The 13,944-nt window shown below is 31.6% G+C and overlaps 1 long non-coding RNA gene across 1 annotated transcript; it reads left to right on the top strand.

Moving 5' to 3' along the window:
- The first annotated feature begins 8,344 nt into the window (after nucleotides 1–8,344).
- Nucleotides 8,345–12,990, top strand: LOC139486439 (uncharacterized). Its single transcript, XR_011655580.1, has 5 exons — nucleotides 8,345–8,987; nucleotides 10,199–10,262; nucleotides 10,758–10,839; nucleotides 11,533–11,666; nucleotides 12,413–12,990. It is a non-coding gene; the product is annotated as an uncharacterized lncRNA (long non-coding RNA).
- Nucleotides 12,991–13,944: the final 954 nt, after the last annotated feature.

Below are 13,944 nucleotides of genomic sequence, written 5' to 3'. Positions count from 1 at the left end.
AAGATTATGTATTTGAATCATCCATTTGTATTAAGTAGTTTATAACACACTGATTACTTGTACCAAAAATCTGTATAAATTATAATTTGTACATATATGTATTTTTAATGTAGCATCAACATATATTATAAAAACGAATAATGGTATGCAAATATAAATCTTTATTTTTAAAATAAGCATTATAGGATAAGTTTATTTTAGTATCTTACATGTTTTGGATCTTTTGCAATAATTTGTGTGATGGATCTTATATCGAAAATACCTATCGGAACACATAAGCCACACGACGGGTGCACCATGTGGAGAAGGATCTTCGTACCCTTCCGGAGCACCTGAGATCAACCCTAGTTTTTTTTTGCTATTTCTAGCACTTGCAATAAGTGCACATTTTCTTTCCCCGGGTTCAGCACCATTATTCTGTCAAGTTTTATTCCATGCTATAAAGTTTATAGATGTGCATACCTTCACTCTTGAGCACACAATGACCACATGGGCATAGATACCGAAAACAGCACGTGGCCACTATTTAGTATGTCTTTTTGTTTTACGATAACAACTATTTCACATAATGTCAAAGCATATAAGAAAACTAACAATATGATCAGATGGAACATGTTGAGTCTACTGAATTACCATGGAAAGTAGACCAGTGTTTTCCCCGCTTTTTCGAAACATAGCATTACACTTTCGACACGAAAATGAGTCTTTATTTATTCAGTTGTCATGGAACTTTTTACATAGTTAGGAAAACAATGCACATGTATATGTTTGTTTATCTGGCTTTTAAAAAGAAAACTGACAATGAAATAAAGTTTTCATCATGATAAGTAAAATCATTTGATATTCTAATACTAAAAAACGATTAACGCACCAGGTATCATATATCATTTAACACTTATATTGTAAAATGCACGAAGACGTGACATTTCATTAATTTGTTTTCAATAATTCATAATTGCAAAAGTTAACTGATGAATTCTTGCAATTTAATGAGAAACTAGGAAACATTTCCTTTTTGAAAAAAATATATTTCTCCTTATGATCCTTTTGAAAGAATCATGATTTGGTCTTAAATTTAATTAACAATACCTTTAAACGACACTTCCATCAAGATAATGTGAAATTGTGCTATATTTTAAATTCATCGGTAAAATATCTACAGAAATAAAAATGTATGAGATAAACAAAATCATGCAGCAATCCCTTAGAGATTGAGACAGTTTTCATGTATAATTTATATATATCTCTGGTATCTTTGAGCCCGTTTTTTATAACACTTGCATATTTACAGTACACAATCAGTAAAATGATAATGTTATGGTAACTGATGGGATATCACAGAGCAAAATATTTACTCATTCCCCCTTGACATACATTGATTATCGGTACGATGAAGCGGTAATGATTAACCTATGTACAAATCGAGTGAATCAATTGCAATTAGGCAGACAAAATATCACGAGAATACATTTAGAAAAGCAATAAATATAACACATGTAACAGACAGAATATGCAAAATACATACAAAGACGAAAAGTAAACGAAACACTACGTTGATAGCTGGAACCTTACCAGCACAACCAAAAACTTGAATGAACTAATAATGTTTTCGAAACGATAAGAAGTTTCAGCTCGACAGATGGAGCTAATCGTATTGCTCATAATAATAAAAATAGGCAAAACATCACTTTTCCCGAGGTATACTTATCGAGGAAAAGTGGCCACGATTTAAAGAGCATAGCCGTGCTCGTCTGTTACATAGATATTTCATAATAATCAAGTAACTCGGGATCGCGTCCGTTGAGTATGGCATATGAATGTATCTTATGATTTTTATGATTTTTGTGGAGGAGATTATCAGGAAGGAGGAACATTTTCTTAGCGCAAGATTGATAATGTGTCTCACTAAAAATTCAAAGTTCGTTATTTGTTGTTGCATCCTATCATACTTGAAAAAATTATATAAGTATGCATCGTATCTCGATTTACATCTAAAAATAGAAAATGCAACAAGGTTGGATCAAATCGATTATTTATCATTATAAACTTTTTATTAGTAGCACAATTTAAATTAGAATTGTAAATATTGTATCAATAATTCATTATACTTAGAGAAAAAGGTGAATTTTTTCCTCTGAATGTTTTATGGACGTCACTACGAGTAATTTTACTGTTTAGTGAAATATCTGTATGAAAGATTACCACGTAAGTGTGTTAACCTCACTTTCATCGCCTTTTTTGTAAACGTTACATCATTGATAGAGATGTGTTACCGAATTATGCACATACAATGAGCCAAAAGGTGGCAGCCCCACATGGAGTGAGAACTACTTAACTTTTAGGGCAACTGATATCACGGTGACCCCAAGTATTGTTGTGGGTTTCATGTTGTTGGTTGGTTATTTTTCTATATAAAAGTAAAATCACAAAAACACATAACTCAAATAATTTAATGTATATATAATTATTTGTATTTATGTTTTTTGATATTACTTTTTCAGTTTTTCTTCGATTCATGTGTTCGTGTTTTTCTCTTTTTTTTTCTGTCTGTCAAATCTTTGTTTATATTTCTGTTCCAATTTTGCCAGCAGTTTTTTACACAAATAAATTCATCACATTTATCACAAGTCTGATGTTTAATCATTATACAAACGTGCTTTTTTTTTTCTTTAAACCAAACACTTTGAGGAAAATATAACAATTGAAATCAGATGGAGTCCAATATGATATTCAGTTGACCTCTGAATACAGTAAACCACGCAGAACAATTGCGTCTATGTACAATTGGTAAACATTGATTCTTTGCACTTTTTTGAAGTCTGTTTGCTGTAAACCTTCATTTGACACCCCAATTCTCAGTATTTGAAACTATATAAGTTAAATTAAGGAAATTATAACATATGAATCGACTGAATAATGTCAATGATGAACAACCAAATCTATAAAAGGCTGCGCATGTCAGAGGATACAAAAACTGTAGTGTTTTTGATAATTATAAACATTTTAAATCTGAAAGATAAGTTTACGATAAAGAACTTAACATATACATATATACAATGCTTGTAGGGATCGTAGTACTTGCAGTAAAGTAAAGTCAAACATCATTAGAATCTACCTCGTAGTATCGATAAGCCCAAATCGTATTAGCAACATAAATAAATTGGTTTTGTTTCTCTAAAACAGGTATATCGGAGAAAAAATACCAGTGAAAGTCATACATATATTACGTTTGCGTGTTAGAAAATACCGTACCTTAATAGAACAGACCGAATCGTCAAAGGTTAGCTGGATATCAGAAAGATAAGCAAAAATATACTGAATGAAACATGTGTTTTTTTCATTGAAGAATGAGAGATTATCTAATATTTGTCTTTGTATAAAAAGTTCTACAAAAATGTAAAAAAAAACCAAACGGTTATTTAATGCATTTTTGGTCTTATTTCAGAAAATCATGCACATCGTTGAAAGATAAAACGATGAATGAACGTCAATTACATGCTATGCATTTGTATAAAGATAATACCACTACATGTAGTTCTGAAGATTCCAAAATGACTTATTTGTGACGGTTATATTTACTTGTTATCCTCATTTTATATATATATATATACATTCTGTACACCGTGTTTATTTACTTTTCCTATATATATATATATATACTAGAACACACCCGCGAAATCGCGGCCATATACAGCTTGTGAACTATTGTAGGATGATTTTTTGTCAAAGATATTATGTATGGAGAATTTCATAAAAGGTATGAAAAGCTCTCTCCCTTTTTCCAAAGTCCGATATTTGTTTCCTTTCTGTTAAATTTAATCATTTCGTGTTTATGGCATCAGACCACAATTATTCTTCTCCTTTGCTACAATGCTTCTTTTGGTAAAAGTCAAATCAAATTAAAAATTTGCACCGTTTCAAACATGAAATAAATGTAACTGCTTATATATAGACCATTATTAGTCAAATAAAATATGCTTCTTGAATAATCCATCAGTGCTTTTTCTTTTGAGAGCCTTATTATCATGCCAATGGTAGAATATGAATCTTGTATAAATGACCAAACCTGACTAAGGCTAATTTGAGGGGTGGTCGGAGGGGTCCTGATCCCGAAATCCCGGGCTTAAACCATGAAATCCCGAAATGCAGAATTTAAAGAAACTTCATATCCCGAAATCCCGAAATCGAAATATATATTTCCGGATCACGAAAGGATCAATCTCAAAATCAGGAGCTTAAAAACACCCGATCCTGACGCCCCCAAAAAAGTCCTGCCTTCCTCTAATCTCTACCTTACTTTCATTATTGCCAAATCACTATTTTCCCTTTCAACAATAAATTTGTATGCCCCATTTATTGGCATTATGTTTTCTAGTCTGTGCATCCGTGCGTTTGTTTGTTCGTTCGGTCGTCCATCCGTCCGTCCGTCTGTCGCGTTTCAAGTTAAAGTTTTTGGTCGAGGTAGTTTTAGATGAAGCTGAGCATGTTTTACTTGTTTTAATATATATGCAAGTGGTATGACCCCTTAAATAGTAAACATTTCAAAGAAAACAGAAGACAGAATCAGGGACTTTCTATACTGACATAGAAAGTCCCTAACATAATACAGAGAGTCTCTATATATTAAAGTAGTATAATCGTAGTTTACATGTAGATAAACGCGAAAAATAATTGTCCTCTATAAGGAGGTATAATAGTTGTGGGCCTTGCGATCTAAACACCATGATATGGAGAACGCTCTGATTGGCTTATTTATTTTTAATTTTTTGTTATATATCATACGATTGGTTGTATTTGTGCATGTTTCATAGTCTAATCTATGACTAAAAGTCAGTCTGATGACGGAATCATATCCGGACTCCTTTTTTGTCGTTTTTCTCCCAAAATAACTCAATCTGAATAATCATAAGAATGGATGACAAATGCGACTATGCATGTTACGTATAGGACACAGAGGCATGATGATTGATTTATTGTAGAAGGAAGAGAAGCGACACACAAAATGAAGTCTTCTCGTTTAATAGTATAGATATATAAATATATATGAAATGTTAGAACATGTACACACACTTGTCTTGCAAAATTCTATTTATTTTCAATCTTAGATACTTAAAATAGTTATTTCAATAGTTATCCACAAATAGTAGTGTCAAAGCACGTTTGATCTGGAAAAAAAGAGCAGTTTCATTAATAATGTGGAAAACATGTGTCCGTTAAAGGTTTTTTATAATCCTGGTACCTTTGATAACTATTTACTAACCATATATGTATCTCATTCTAAAGAAATGTAAATAAAAATAAAATGAAATAAAAAATGTATACATGTACATTGTATGCCATTTGGTGAAAACAAGTCGTAAGGTACTATTTGGGCATCACAAAGATTAAATGCTTTTCAATTAGTTATAACCAAAACAGCTGACTTTAACTTATACACGTACTTTGTATTTGTCAATCAATTTGGGATGGCGATCGTACGTAAATCTCGATTACTGTTGATTTCCTGGGATTTTTTTTTTGTGTTACATGAAAAAGCACGTAACGTATGAATTAATTGTAAGGTATAAAGACGCCAAAAACTAAGTCAGGTGGTATTTGTTACTGAGAAATTGGGATTTGCCTAATGTGAACTTTCATTAGCGCATAATCATCCAATGAAAATATGATTTATTTATTACTTGTTATGACTGGAACACGTTATCAGTATTTTCGAGTACTCTTAGAATTGTTCGATGCGTATGGTGTCTGAATGCTTTTGTGTTTTCTGCTTCTTGCCGATATAATGATTCTAGCTAAAACTCAATTATTATTATCTATATATACACATTTATGGATCTGCAATTTGCCGATACACAATGTACTAGCATCTTGGTATTGCATACGGTCATGTTTTTCTCTGACAGTTTATGTCGCCTTTACGCCATATCCATTGAATGTTGGAGCTGTACCGATTGATAATTTAGTCTTACATGAAATTTTTTTTTGTCAATTATTTTTGGCTTTGAACTAGCAGTAAGTAACTGTAAGTACTTTCAAAATAATATTTTGTGTTTAATATTGTTGGGGTATATAAGTACCCTGCAACGTCCACTCTGTGTTTTTGTTAGATGTTTTTCTAGTTGTATACATCTGATGAGTTAAGCCTTTTCTAACGGATTTTTTATAGTTCGCTCTTATGATGTACAGTAACACCACCATCCCAGGTATATATTTTTTTATATTTTTATATATATTCTAGCTGTTTCAAACTATCTTTAATATAAAAAAGAAGATATGGTATGATTGCCAATGAGACAACTGTCCACAAGAGACCACAATTACACAGACATAAACAACTATAGGTCACCGTACGGCCTTCAACAATGAGCAAAGCCAATACCGCATAGTCAGCTATAAAAGGTCCCGATAAGACAATGTAAAACAATTCAAACGAGAAAACTAACGGCCTTATTTATATAACAAAATGAACGAAAAATTAAGCTTGTAATTAATTAGTAGACGTCAGTTGCTTTCTTTCACAGAAATAGTTACATAAAACAAGATGATATTACTTGTGTGTGGTTCGTCTACATAAAACTTAAAGATAAATGATGTCAATTGAATTCTTAACATTAATGGTACCAATTTAAAAAAAGCAGAAGCTAATTCATATACATACATCTTATGATTTGTGTGTGAAGACTGAGGTCAAAATATTTGATAATCCAAAATATCATACAAATGCTGATAAGCTGATAAAAAAGACCAAACATCCAGTTATTGCAGAACTAAATCTGAGCTTGACATATAAAAGAAAGGCGAGATAACACACGTTGTAATAGCAAATTGACATATTTTTAGTGAAATTAGACTAACAATATGTATAGTTCCAAAAGTCCACTAGACAAAGGGGGTAACTAAAGGCAACACTAGTATACCGGTGTTAAAAAGTCATAAATCGATTGAGAAAAAACAAATCCGGGTAACAAACTAAACCAAGGGAAACAAATTAACTATAAGATGAGAACAAATAAACAAAAAGAACACTGAAGTGCAACAAAAACAAACGCCAGTATACATAGAAACACACTATTTGATACCAGCTGTCATGATCCTGACTAGGTACAGAACACTTTAAGACAAATGGTGAGTTTAATGGCTAGACAAATATCCCGATTTATGATACCGTTAGAGAAATATCGCTAATATGACAATACTACGTATAGACAATGGTTTCTTTGCTATACTCGAATATAACAACTATTTGTTTTACAACTTTCAAAGTCAAACATGGCATACGATACCGAACAGGCAAATAGAGTATACATATAGCAATCATGAGTGTCTTAGAGAGTTACAATATTTGACTAATGCTTAATTGAAGTTTGAATTACAAACACTTTTCATCCTTAAACACCATTACACTCAAGCAAGCACCAGAAGAAGTGTATTACAACAAGCACGAGCTTTAACTTATTCTTTTTCTAATATTTTTTGAAATATTTCTCACTTTTTTTAAAGGTATGAATGATTCAGCAAACTTACTTTTTATAACATTATTACATTTATCTTTGTTACAATCATGATAGTCACAGCATGCCGAGCAAATAACAAGATAACCGTGCTCTGTTCGTTTACCAGTGGAAGGCCTTGTGTGAGTTTTTTTGTACTCTTTCAACAATTTATTGCATACCTGAAAAATTTCAGAATCTGATAGATAAATGTTTGCTCAATTTTGTCTTGAAGAGGATTAAGTATGGTTCAAAGGTAATTTTCAAAAACATGGTACAGGTTGTAGTTATGTTTTATTTTCAAACGTTAAAACACATTTACACCTCTTATGAATCTGTTAACTACCCTGTAAGGTGACATTCGCGTCTTTTTTTTCATTTTATTTATGTGATACTTCGCAAAATATAGATTATTTACAGGACAAACTTATTTTTACATGCAGCTGGCTTTATTATCAGGACTAACATCACCACTGTTCCTATAAACAATCCATCAAGAAAAGCGTGTTGCACAAGACATTGTATTTGTTTATAAAAGGGAAACATTGATATGTGTATTTGTGTATTTGACAGATCGAATCGAAACTTGATATATCAGTCAGAATTGTATACTATTAGGCCGTTTCTAATCAATTCTTGAGTGTACAAAAGGTATGATTAAGCTGGATCAAAGATACAAACTATTCGTGAACTATAGTTTGGAACGCCGTCGTTAAATATTTCCGCACTGTATAAAGTTAATACAGAATTAGAATAGCGGTACAACAGTCAAAATGTTGTAAATGTCATATAACTCCCTTTTCAAAGCATCAATCAAAACGACAATATGATATGTTTTGAACAGATATATCATGTTAAGGTATCCGACCCATAATAAAGATTTACGGAAAATTTTCCGGAGTTTACCGAGGTGTCAATTTTTTCAACACCTCGGTATTTTCCGCCTAGTAAGCGAAAGTATAGTTATTATTTTTAAAATGACGATTAAAATATCAGAAAGGCTTAATTGAAGTATATTTTCATTAACTATAGAGTAAACGCTCATTTTTTCGAAAAATTGTCCAATTTTGACAATCCGGAAACAGAAGTTATGGTAAACAATTATGGACGACTCGGTCGGCTGCCAAGACAGACGAAGGCGTTTTACCAAAAAAAGTACGCCGATTTAAGTCTCTTCGTCTTATCGTGATGCAGAAATAATGTGTGCAGTTTGGATGCAACTGGTTGTCAAATATGTTGTACCGGCATAGGAAGATTAGTTGATAGAAGGAATGTAAACACATCACGCACTTGTCCTTTTCATCTGGCGATCTGCTCTGGGAGACGATTTGAATGGATCGTTCATTTTTATGTTTTAAAGTTCTGTATTCATATGTTAAGTGTATATCTGGATGGAATTGAACCGACTTCCTTATGGTTCCTATTACATGGAGAACCTAGTAAACCAAAGGCCAAGCTGATGCCAAGCTTCAGTGTAAAACTTTGAGCAGGTGCCAGGTAATTTGCATTTACAAATCCAAACATTTTAAAACTTGAGTTGGACAACATTGTCATGTTAATTATGCCCCACTACACCAGCTTGTCTGGCAAAACAGCCGTTAGATGTCATAGTAATCTAAACTAGATACATGTATGAAAAAAATGATTATTTAAAAAATATCCAGGTCTGTCAGTTTATATGTTTGTAATAATTTAGGAACAAACACCCAAGTCAAGGCAAAAAACAAAAATACAAACATATTGATAACAATTGCAAGAAAGCATTAAACAAAAGTGCAGTAGAACTAAATAGGAAAACATGCATGCTATCAGACAATTGAGGGATTCAAGCCAAGGCTACCCTTCAACATGTTCAAAAGTTGAATTGCCATGGTACACATACAATGTACATGTATGATCATCATGTAGCATGAACCATCAATGGCTGTTAAACTTGTCACATTGACACAGACACTGCCACAACACTAATTAATTGATACATGTATATACTAGCATGACTATGATAATATCCATCTAAAAATCATCTGATAATTTAATCAGTATTTGATTAAAATTCAAATGCTAATGTACATGATGTAGGATACAAAGAAACATAAATAAAAAGCAAACAAACAATTTACCGTTCATACATGTACATGTATATATCTGGGAGTTTTTTCTGTTTAATTTCTGTGAATGTAAGAAGAAGTTGATACTTTACATGTACAAAACAATGTACGTGTACTTCCCATTTTAATCTGATATCCATACTATAATTATTTTTTTTTATACAATAACTAGTCAAAAAATTTAAATACAGACAAATATTCAACGACTGAGCGAATAAGACACAAGTTCACCAAGGTGCATTGTCCCTGAGTAAATTTTCAGCGTTGTAAGGTCACAAGTTGTAAAGCTTTTCAATATTTGAATTCTTTGATTATTTATTCTTTTTATTACATCATGTACGTGTACATTGGCAAATAGCATTTTTACAACAAATATTATTCTATTATAAAATGTATGTGTTTTTTAATTTATGTCCAGTTTTCACTTTATTATATTTGGTAAGAAAATTTGTATTATAAACTAACAAACATCATTTGTACATACATACATGTACAAATGATGTACATGTACATTGTACTGCTACATATATACATTCCTTATCTATGTGCTATCAAAATGAAGAACATTTTAGTAACAGAAATTTATATTTCATTTTTTAGAGAAACCATCCTTGTTAAAGATGTGACATTAATCCCTCCAAACCTACAAAACACAATTGATAAGGTAAGTTGCAGATTATCTGAGATATTTTTGATTATCATCCCAAGAAATGTAGCATACATGTATTACTCTTCTTTCATTTATATGATAATGAAGATACATGTATCTTGTAATTTGTACAGTTGTATATGTATTTCTGCCATCTGTCACTGTTAATTTAAATGTACATTAGGGGTCAGTAAATAATCAAAACATGATACATGTATAAAGACTAATGGTGTGTATTTTCATTAAATAATACACAGGGTTTTTTTGTGTTCAGATTGATAGCAATTTTGTTGTCAATTGTTGTAGTGTCATAATAAACTGTCATTGTCATAAATGAATGAAATAAATGGTTGTACCTAAAATTATTTGAAACATGTCTGAACTTAACTTATATATAGATACAATTTACATTGTATTATAACCAATTTTTATTTACATTTGTATATCTATATGTACATGTACATGATCAATGTATCAATGATGACAAGGAACTTTTTATTTAAATTTCAGAGATGCTAATTAACCTTGTTAATGACTGTGGAGAACTTATGCTACATTTACCTAATACACAGACAAACACAGATGGGCATAGGTAATAAATAGAGCAGTTTTCTAAGATACATGTTCATGTTTATTGTTATATCATGTATATTATGCCTTGTCTTTAAAAAATATAGATATGAAACATGAACACATATGTACATGTTCCATGTTAAAATGTATTAGAGAGTTATCTAACCTGTTTAAAAGCTGATAACTACTTAGTACCATCAAAATTTTAGTCTATTTGTTTCTCTATTTGTCCATGATTTATCTTATAATGGATAGAGTTTGAAAATTAAATCTATAAAGTTGGATAAAATATTCATAATGCTTGCATTGGTACAAAGCCATTTTGAAAATAAGAAGATGTGGTATGATTGCCAATATGAAAACTCTCCCCAATACATGTACTTCACATGACATATAAAGGAACCACTTTAAGTCACCATACAACCTTACACAATAAGACAAACCCATACTACATAATCAGCTATAAATTTAAACAATTCAAAGGAGAAGACTAAATACAACTACTGAATTATTGGTTATACAGCATTAAAATACAACTACTGAATTACTGGTTCCTGACTTGGGACAGGCACATACAGAATGTGGCAGGGATAAACTAGATTGAACTTTATTAAAAAATTTCCCATTATCAAACTAAAAATGCCTATTACTAAGTGAACTCAGATTACTCTGCTGTTTACATATTTGTTAAACTATAATTTGCTTCTTGTAGAAATTAGCCTGTGAGATCAAGATGCAGATATATCCACCAGATACCAAATGCCACACCAAAGCAGACATTTTCAAATGTTGAGAGACCTATGAATACATCTACATCCTTCTTCGGACTTTGAAACAACTGATTGAGTATGTTAGCTAACATTTAATCAATTATGTTTGAACAGTGCTACACAACAGCCTGGGTGGATTTTGCTTTTTCCACCGGCCCACTCCAACTTTAATCTCTTTTTTGTTAAAATATTGATATCTAATGCTTATCTGCTTTTTTTCAATTGATTGTACTTGCAAGTCTTTTGATTAAACAAAAGAAATTGCATGCCCACTCCTATGGGTGGGCAGAGTTGACAAGCTAGAAAGTTTGCCCACTGCCACTGTGGACGGGTGGACAACGCAAAATCCACCTGAGCTGTAGTGTGTATTTGAAAGTCAATGACTTCTATTAAAAAAAAGAAAAAAGAAATCTAGAACTTTACAATCTTTTTTTTAATGCCCCTATTTATATACAAAAGAAGATGTCATATGATTGCCAAAGATACAACTCTCCACAAGAAACCAAGTGACACAGAAATTAACAGCTACAGGTCATTGTAAGGCCTTCAACAATGAGCAAAGCCCATACCGCATATTCAGCTATAAAAGGCACTGAAATGACAAATGAAATATTATGCATGGTGGGGGTGAAATAAAAAGTGTCTTCTGACCCCTGATCCCCCTACATTTATTTCTGGAACATCCCTCAGTGTTGCAACACATAAACACATTTGGTAGTCAGATTGCTTTCAACCATATACTATAGTGATAGTTTTCTTCTTCAGAATGCTAAATTTAAAAGTTTTAATTAATTTGTGATGAATTTTCTTTTTTACTTCCAGTTAGGCAAGATGTTATCTCTCATATCAAAGAGATGGAATATGAAACTGGCAGCCAGTATTGATATAATGTGGTACTAAAAGCTCCAATACCATCAGGGGCTGAAGACATAACAGGAATTGTGTGGGATTTGACCAACCTTAGACTAAAGAGAAAAGTTGTTGCTGCATTACAGATATTTTGAACTCAGCAATTTTTATTAATGTTTTTAATGTTAATTCTCTCTCTTATGAATAATATGATATCTATACTTGCAATGAGCATGAATTGAAAGTTCCTCATGTCTGTAAAACTTTTCCCTTGACATTGACCACATTTCATGGATCGGTGAAAAAAGTTATGTACCCATGGTCAAGTCCATGTATCAGATTCAAAAAGCAATAGGTCTGCTTAATTTGGTATACTGTATGATTGATCCTGATCTCATTGTCATGCTTTATTGATCAATGTTAATATTCAAAAGATTTAATATTGATTGTACATTGTATATATAGATATGATAATATTTATTTGTATCCTTTGAACTATCATGACCATGTTATACTTTCATGATAATGTACGAATAAATATTGAAATGTGATAGAGTTTATTAATATCATCGAAGAAGATTATTTCTATTATTTATTATGTGCATGAAGTAGAATAAACACTTTCTGAAATATTTCATGGGAGATAATTAACCTGAGTTCAATGTTGAACAGGAATGATGGGGTATTTTTTAATGAGCTCTAGTTAATGCTGGTGTGAAATATAAGAAAATGCATCCTCAGTCTGAGCCCTAATGCTTTCATGTGATGTCTGGTGTTGCACATTGGACAAAATCGAAAACATGTAGCAAAACCATAAATATTGTCCAACATGTTTAACCCCACCACATTATGTATGTATGTGTCTGTCCCAAGTCAGGAGCCTGTTATTCAGTGGTTATGGTTTGTTTGTGTGTAAAATATTTGTTTTTTGATCATTTTTTTTTTTTAAATAAGGCCGTGTGTTTTCTCGTTTGAATTGTTTTACATTGCCATTTTGGACCTTTTAAAGCTGACTATGCGGTATAGGCTTTGCTCATTGTTGAAGGCTGTAGTTACCTATAACTTAATTTCTGTGTCATTTTGGTCTCTTGTAGAAAGTTGTCTCATTGGCAATCATACAACATCTTTTTTTTATTATATACTTTTGAAATATGAGCAAAAAGGAGAGAATTCTCATATTTCAGGTCCTAAAATTACCTTGACCTTTGACCTTTTGACCTCAAGGTTGAAGCTAATCCTATATCTAATGCATATCATAAAGTTATCATAATTAACAAATGTAATGAAAGATTATAGTACATAAAGGTAAGTTTACTATAGAAAATTGAGCAAAAAAGGAGGTCATTGTATAATTTTAGCTCCTAAAATTACTTGACCTTTTGACCTGTTGACCCCTAAAGGTTGAAACCAAACCAAGATCTTTTGAATATCATCAAATGGTCTTTATTTACAAAGGTTGTGAAGATTATGGGACCAATAGGTAGATACACTTTTGAAAATTTAGC

This window comes from Mytilus edulis, chromosome 8 (assembly GCF_963676685.1).
Source record: "Mytilus edulis chromosome 8, xbMytEdul2.2, whole genome shotgun sequence".
Classification (NCBI taxonomy): Eukaryota; Metazoa; Mollusca; class Bivalvia; order Mytilida; family Mytilidae; genus Mytilus; species Mytilus edulis.
Note: the sequence above shows the minus strand (reverse complement) of the source record. Positions and strands in the feature narration are given on the sequence as shown.